The 8642-nt window shown below is 35.7% G+C and overlaps 1 long non-coding RNA gene across 1 annotated transcript; it reads left to right on the forward strand.

Moving 5' to 3' along the window:
• The first annotated feature begins 644 nt into the window (after positions 1-644).
• Positions 645-4073, forward strand: LOC127449370 (uncharacterized). The gene is made up of 3 exons (XR_007898724.1): positions 645-780; positions 1558-1611; positions 4018-4073. It is a non-coding gene; the product is annotated as an uncharacterized LOC127449370 (long non-coding RNA).
• The last annotated feature ends 4569 nt before the right edge of the window (positions 4074-8642 follow it).

Raw genomic sequence — 8642 nt, forward strand, 5'->3', positions numbered from 1 at the left:
GAAGCTTATGATTATTGTTCATGTTCATGGTAACCAAATAATAATATCCCTATTTAAAAAAAATAAAAATACAATATATATATATATATATATATATATATATATATATATATATATATATATATATATATATATATATATATAATTTTTTATTTTTTTATTTTTTTTAGAATCGTCATTTTTTGTGAGGATCGATATTTTCGATTCAACATCAGTATCGGAATCTACCTTTTGGAACAGCCTTCCTGTCGGAGCGCACTGACGTCTTTCTTAAAATGCTGCCTCCGGAGGAAGCTCACTTGGTTTTGGCACATACCCATTGTCTCAATACATGTTTTTACCATTTCAAGTTCTTTTTAACTTGACACCCTGCCTAAAAAAACGCGCTTTTGCACAGGAGACAAAAACAGTGAGACGCAGCACAGCGTACTGTATCTGTACTTTTAGTATTTTTATTAACTTTTACTTTCACTACATTCAAAAGCATAATATCTTACGTTTTACACGCTACTTTGAAACGAATAAAGTTAGCGTTAAACAAAAATAGACTGGTAGTTCTTATTCTCGCGAGACTATAACCGTAACCCAGCAACAAATACGAGTCTCGCGAGAGTTTCCGCAGAATGAAGGTTACCATTCAGATATAGCGTTGTACAATGCTTTTGAGCGCCAATAGCGGTGCCATTTTTAAATTAAATATCTTCTGTGCTTGCCTAGAAAATACACGATGACGATATCGACTTTCAAGAACCCGCCGTCAAACTTGAAAAACACATCAAGGTAAGTAACTTTTAATATTATATTAATAAAACTGCCACAAATGCACTTGCTAGCAGGAGTCTAATCAATGCACTCCTGCCAATGCAGATTAGTTTGCAGGGAAATGTAGGCTATAGACACACACGTGTAAAGAGCCGAGAACAGTTTATTAAGCTTATTTCTATTTATATGTAAGAAATTGTATTGATCTCTGTTTTAGAAATTATCAAATCATAAAATTAACAGCTAGGCTAAAGCTTGAAACCAGATTTGGCTATCTTTTTTGCAATCTACAGTATATCTGTCTAGCATCTTCGGCCGTTAAAACAGTTCAATTAAACACGTTGACCTAGTGGGGTATGTTGTTGCAACGGTAAAACAATTATGAAACACAAAATGATTGATAAAATAGCAAAGGTTTAGTAATTGGTAATTTACAAAGATAACCATTGTTTGGCCAACAGATATCGTAACAAATTAAAACACAATATGCACTGACCTGACATTTATGAAGAATACCAGTCCTGAGAACAGAGGCCAATCTTTTGGTTAATGTCTTCATTATAGGTCATCCTTGCTTTAATGTATGCCAGTTTTATAAGATGAATAATCATATAACTCAAATAATCATACTGTACCATTGCATTCACATCAAGTTGCATTAGTTTAACCATGCTTGTTTCTGTTGTGTTGTTAAGAGCGGTGCTTTCATTTTATAATTTAAATGTGGAAAATGCATTGCATGTTTGCAAAAAAGTTTGAATCGATTGGTAGCAATTAAAGATGATTAAATTTCAGGTCAGGACTACATCAGAGACCATCTGGGAGTAGAGATCAGATCCCGATCACCAGGTGATACCTCCTAAACTTCTGATGAAGAAGACTTCTTATCAAGTATGAAACATGCATACAGTCAGGAACATGACACACACACACACACACACCATGTTTTTATATAATTGTGGGGACTCTCCATAGACTTCCATACATTTTATGGATTTATACAGATCTAACGATAATTTCTGTACCCTAACCCTAACCCTACCCCTAAACCTAACCCTCACAGAAACATTTTTGCATTTTTACATTTTTAAAAAAACTTCGTTTAGTATATTTAATAAGCCATTTCCCTCATGGGGACCGCTGGCTGGGCCCCACAAGGTAGGTTTTCTCAGGTTTTACTATCCTTGTGGGGACATTTGGTTCCCACAATATAGTATAAACATGGTACACACACACACACACACACACACACACACACACACACACGTTGGTGTGGCTATCCTTATGAGGACTCTCCATAGACATAATGATTTTTATACTGTACGAACTATAGATTCTATCCCCAACCCTACCCCTAAACCTAATCCTCACAAAAAACTTGTTTAGTATGTTTATTTTAAGAGATTTGAATTATGGGGACACTAGAAATGTCCTCATAAACCACATTTATAGTATAATACCCTTGTAAATACCAGTTTGTAACCTAAAAAATCGTCCTCATAAACCACCCAAACCTGCCCACACACACACACACACACACACACACACACAAAAAACAGATGGGTGAGAAACAGATCAATATTTAAGTCCTTTTTTACTATAAATTCTCCTCCCTGCCCAGAAGGTGGCGCTATGCACGAAGAATGTGAATAGCCAAAAGAAGAAAGTTAAAGTGGGGATTTATAGTAAAAATACTTAAATATTGATCTGTTTCTCACTCACACCTATCATATCTCTTCTGAAGAAATGGATTTTGCCAGTGGACAAAAATATGGATTACTTTTATGCTGCCTTTATGTGCTTTTGGAGCTTCAAAGTTCTGGCCACCATTCACTTGCATTGAATGAACCAAGAGAGCTGAGATAAATCTAAAAGTCTTTGTGTTCTGCATAGGGATGCACCGATACCACTTTTTCTCTTCCGATCCGATTCCGATATCGGAAATCTCAGTATCGGCCAATACGATCCTGATCCGATACCAGTGTTGTTTTTATGCATAATGAGTTTAGAATATCTTTACATTATTGTGTGGAGCTAATTGGGTGTACTCTATAATATGTAAAGAAACACAAACCTCTAACTACACATTATTTCAATATAAATGTATAGCTTATTAAGAAAAACATTAGCTAGTATACTGGATAATGTAGCAGAACAGTAAATCCAGTATAAGTCATCAGTAGAAAAGAAGCGTTTTTTTTTTTTTTTTAACTTGTATCTGGACTTTAAAGGATTCAGATCTCTTTTTTGTTCAATTTAGTTGTAAGATATCAGCTCACTTTTCATTCACACAGTTATTTTTTGGAACCCATTCAACTTAAAAATTATTAGAATTTGTAAACAAATGGTAATAATAATAAATTATATTATAATAGTAATATATTGTAATATATCTCAATCGTGCACCTTTTGTCACGGATCCACCTGTCTCTCTCTGTCTTTCTCCCTCACTGCTGTCATAGCGCTCACTCTTTACATGCAGCTGCATACCATTAGTGGCTAATCAAGGACTGCATATATACCCCACTTTCACACACACTCTTTGTCTGTTCTCATCGATAGTATCTCTGAGACTGCAGACCTTTTTAATATGTCAAACATACCTGTGTCGTCATTATTGCCTGCAAGTATCATAAGACTGTTGTGAGTTATCTGTTCATCGTGTCTATACCCTGTCTGGATATTACTCACCTGCTGTTTGTCACTCTGCTCAACTGGATTTACTCACAATGTTTATATCACTGTTATAATCATCTATTCAATAAACCCTGCTTCTGAGTTCATATCTCTGCCTCTGTGAGTCTCTCCGTGACACCGTGAAACCCTCACGCTTTTATTTTGACATTCTGAACTCTCCAGTCCTGTATGTGTCTGTTTGTAGGCAAGTTCACAGTAGTTTAATTCGCTTCTTATTCCAATTCTGGTAAAATAAAGCACCTCCAGTGCCATTCTAAATGCATATTATAAGTGAACCAAACTATTGAGCATCTACATCTGAGATGTTGTTCGTGAGTAGCGCTCAAATATTGTGCACCGCGTGAAGGCTAAAAATAGACGCGAGTGTGTGTAAACAGAGCAGCGCCGTTCAATAGCGAGCTGGAGCTGCGTGTACGTTTTATATATTTACTTATTAAACACAGCCTTTTGTGATTCACAGAGCTATCGCACGTCTTCAAGTGGCTTTGAATAAAATGCATGAGTCATGTGAACTACTTCAAATATGTTTTAATGGTTCTTTTATGTCATTTTTTTTAGGTTGACAGTAACGAACATGACTAACACACAGTATCGGATTTGGATCGGGCTCATCGGACCGATACCCGATCCGTTTAAAAATGTCAGTATCGTAGCCTACACCGATCCAGGTATCGGATCGGTGCATCCCTAGCTCTGCAGATGGAAGACAGTCATACACATCTGTAATGGCATGAGGGTGAGTAAATGATAAGAGGATTTGTATTTTTGGGTAAACTATCCTTTTAATAGACCAGTACTTTTTACTTTTGATACTTAAGTACATTTGAAAGCAAGTACTTTTGTACTTTTACTCAAGTGGAAATTTAAACGATGTAATTTTACTTTTACTGGAGTAATATTTCATTAGGGGATCTACTTTTACTCAACTACAGGATTAGTGTACTTTGTCCACCACTGTGTCTAGTGCATGTTTACATCGGAAAACAATTTGAAAACAGCGTGGACGGATACAAAAATGCGTTTGATGTGAACGACCCCTAATGTGTTTAGAATACACAGTGGCTGCATCTGTAAGCTAAGACAGCAGCATTGCTGCCTAATCAGGTAATAGCTTAACCAATAGCACTTTTGAATGAATGTACTGTACCTTTTAAGGAAACTAGTCTTAGAACAGTTTGTATGTCACCTTCCGTACACAGCCTCCAAAGGCAGCATTTTCCAGCTTTTAGCCACAGCCTGTGGCACAGTATTAGTGGTAGCCAGTGTGTGCCTTAAACAAATCCTTAAGCTTTTTCTCAGGTCTTCAGTATGCAGAGTTCACTACAATGTAATTAGACACAATCCGCCATGCTATATTCACCCTGCAAATATTTCATCCAATTTGGTCCATCTGATGGTGTCATATTAGACAGGCAACTTGGGTCCTTCAGCATGTAGCATATAAACCATAGCACAGTGTAAAGGCTTTGGCATGGTTCAGAGACTTCTTAAAAGAAAATATGTAAATGATATACAGTATATATATATATATATATATATATATATATATATATATATATATATATATATATATATAATCTCAGAATAGCATTCTGAGATGCTAGAGTGGTTATCTGAGTTACTTTGTCAGTTCAAAGCAGTCTGGCCATTCTCTATTGACCTCTCTCATGAGCAAGGGGTTTCCATTCCCAGAACTGCCCCTCACTGGATGTTTTTTGTTTTTGGCACCATTCTGAGTAAATTCTAGAGACTGTTGTGTGTGAAAATCCCAGGAGATCAGCAGTTACAGAAATACTCAAACCAGCCCATCTGGCACCAACAATCATCCATGCGATTATCTAATCAGCCAATTGTGTGGCAGCAGTGCAGTGCATAAAATCATGCAGATATGGGTCAGGAGCTTCAGTTGATGTTCAAAAACAAAAACAAAAACATCCAGTGAGTGGCAATTCTGTGGACAGAAATGCCTTGTTGATGAGAGAGGTCAACAGAAAATGGCTTGAACTGACAAAGTCTATGGTAACTCAGATAACCGCTCTGTGCAATTGTGGTGAGGTGAATAGCGCTGTTGGTGCTGTTTTGGCGACACGAGGGGGACCTACACAATATTAGGCAGGTGGTGTTAATGTTGTGGCTGATCGGTGTATGTATATATATATATATATATATATATATATATATATATATATATATATATATATATATATATATATATATACTATATATTGTTATGTTATCAAAACAATATATGTATTTGCTCATCTTTAAGTGAATGACAATCTTTTTTATTACTATATCAAATATACCACAATTCTTTTTCACCAATTTTATATTTTGAGACAGATATTGCCATCTTGTCCAAGCCAAAACCAAAGTATTACATCTAGAAGTCAGAAACAGCACTACTCTTCTAGTATATTTGCTGTTTTGTGGGTTAGATCATGCTTGGCAGCGTTGAGGAACAGTCCTAAAGCTCGCTGTAGCACAGCACTTCCAATGGGCTTTAGACTGTAAAGACAGACACAAATAGCTGACGCGACACTTTTATTGTGACTATTAAGGCAGGCAAGTTAAGTGGCCACCCCATATGTCTTACTCAAAGATGGGTCTTAATAGGGCTGTGGAGACTACAGTGTCATTAGTGAGACCAGATATTTATTTTCAATCCATTTTAGTTACTGGTGCCTTAATCCATTATCTTAAAGCTGGCAATGTAGCAATGAGGTGTATCTTGGCAATTTCTTTCCATACCAGAGAGAAAAACTGATGAATTGTAGGATGAAATGAGTATTTATGTAATTCTGTGCTTAAATGTGCTTAAATATGATTCTTCATGTAGTACATCAGTTCATTTAGTTATCTTTAACAGCCATGTGCTGTCTGATATAACATATGTTGCACTACAGAACTTTGGGCTCTCCAGCGACATCTGTGGTTGAAACTTAAAACTGCAAATAATTTGCGGAGGAACATTTTACGCGAGTTGTGTTTCGGCCCTCTCCTGCAAGGACAAATCTCATGTTTCAAAGTTACCTGGACATTGCCTGTGATCATCACTCTGAGATCTTCACCTGCAGAGCTGAATTCCTGATGCAAGTTTTTTATGTTGACTACGTTATTTGTTTAAAAATGTATAACCTAGATATTGCTTGCTTTGAAGAACATAAACACTCTTATTTACATATTTTTAATATGATTATTCACATGTTTTATCCAATACACAATGTTTGTATTGTATTACACATCAATTTAAGAGGAGCAACTTGTGATATGGCTGATATGAGTTAAATTGAAGACACTTTATTTTTATATTACAATCTACTATCTCAGTGGACAATGTAAATGAATCATAAACCTACAATAGTAGACTATGCACTGCAAACAATAAGACTGTAATTTATAAACAATACGAGGATTTAATAATGATGGGGATTAAATATATTTGATTAAACATGAAAATGACATGCAGAAATATTCAATAAAACAGTTACCATAATAATCATTTTCTTTAATCATTTCTTTGGAAGTTATAATAAAGAGATGGTTACACACAAATGAAAATTTAATTTACTGTGCTATGAAATCAGTAGGCTACATTATAAATAACTTCAGATGAGGAGACATTCATGGGAAACTACTGTACCTTGTTCCTTTAGTGGCTTTTGGATGCAATTATAAATTGTCCACTCTGTTCAAACACACTATCTGCTAAAAGGGCAGTTAGGGTAAAAAAAAGTGACAACAACTTGTGCATTTGTTGCGACTAGGGTAAAAGAGAAAACAGTGGCAAATACATACTTAGTGACACACACTCGTCTCGAAACTGCAGCAATGTTATAAAATACTCAAGTTACAGTAGCTTCACCGGAAAACGCAGCCTATTAAAAGGCATTGTGAATTGTAATCAAATGAGTAATGTTCAATTCATTACCAGCAACATAAGCTTTAACAAACCCCACCAGAAAACATATCTAATCATTATAGCAAGTTAACATTTTCACCAAACAGTCAACAGTTAAACATCCATCCGAAGACTAACTTCCTGCCACTGCTGTCCTGAAATGCGTCTGAATAGACCACCAAAGCTTCCCCAACCAGTACACATGCGACACCGCCGGACCTTCTTATTTGAACTTACAGACATGACAAACACACAAGGACGAATGACATAAGCCTGCAATTTTGTGCAACATCTGACTCGGCAGCTCTAAATCAAAATCATAATTGCAGCGTTACCATAGTGAATCTGGGTAAGACAAGGGCAGGGTTTTGAACACAGATTTTTTACATACTCACACAGTAATGAACCTTTGTTCATTTTAACCAAAATAATCTTACTTAATGCAGCTTTAAAGGGATAGTTCACCATCATGCCATCCCAGATGTGTTTGACTTTCTTTTTTCAGCAAAACACAAAGAGTTTTAGAAGAATATCTCAGCTCTCTAGGTCCATACAATGCAAGTGAATAGTGACCAGACCTTTGTAGCTCCAAAAATGGAAACATAGAAGTAATCCATACGACTCCAGTGGTTAAATCCATATCTTCAGAAATTATATGATAGGTGTGGGTGAGAACTCTAAATCTCCACTTTCACTTTTACATCTGAAAGTCACATGAGGTGCCTGTTTAGTTTCACTTTCATATCTGAATGTGAAAGTTAAAGTGGAGATCTAGAGTAAAACAAACTACTTAAATATTGTTCTGTTTCTCAACCACATCTATCATATAACTTCTGAAGATATGGTTTGAAACTCTGGAGTCATATGGATTACTTTTATGATTCCTTTGTGTGATTTTTGGAGCTACAAAGGTCTGATCACAATTCACTTTTTATATTATGGACTAACAGAGCTATTTATCTAAAAATCTTCGTTTGTGTTCAGCAGAAGAAAGAAAGGCATACACATCTGGGATGGCATGAGGGTAAGTAAATGATCAGAGAATTTTCATTTTTGGGTGAACTATCCCTTTAAAGGAGATGTGTGTGATTTTTCGAGGTTAAAATACTATCCCAGCTTAATGTGCAGAGACAAATGTAAGTAATCCATTCATAGGTTGATTTCCCTGAAGAGTGTAAACTCTGTAGCATGTTCAATATTACTATATTAATATTTCAATATTACAATATTATTTCAACATTTGTTTGAACATAGCAACATTGGCTCAAACAATGGTGTGAGT

The sequence above is a fragment of the Myxocyprinus asiaticus genome, chromosome 12 (genome assembly GCF_019703515.2).
Source record: "Myxocyprinus asiaticus isolate MX2 ecotype Aquarium Trade chromosome 12, UBuf_Myxa_2, whole genome shotgun sequence".
Classification (NCBI taxonomy): Eukaryota; Metazoa; Chordata; class Actinopteri; order Cypriniformes; family Catostomidae; genus Myxocyprinus; species Myxocyprinus asiaticus.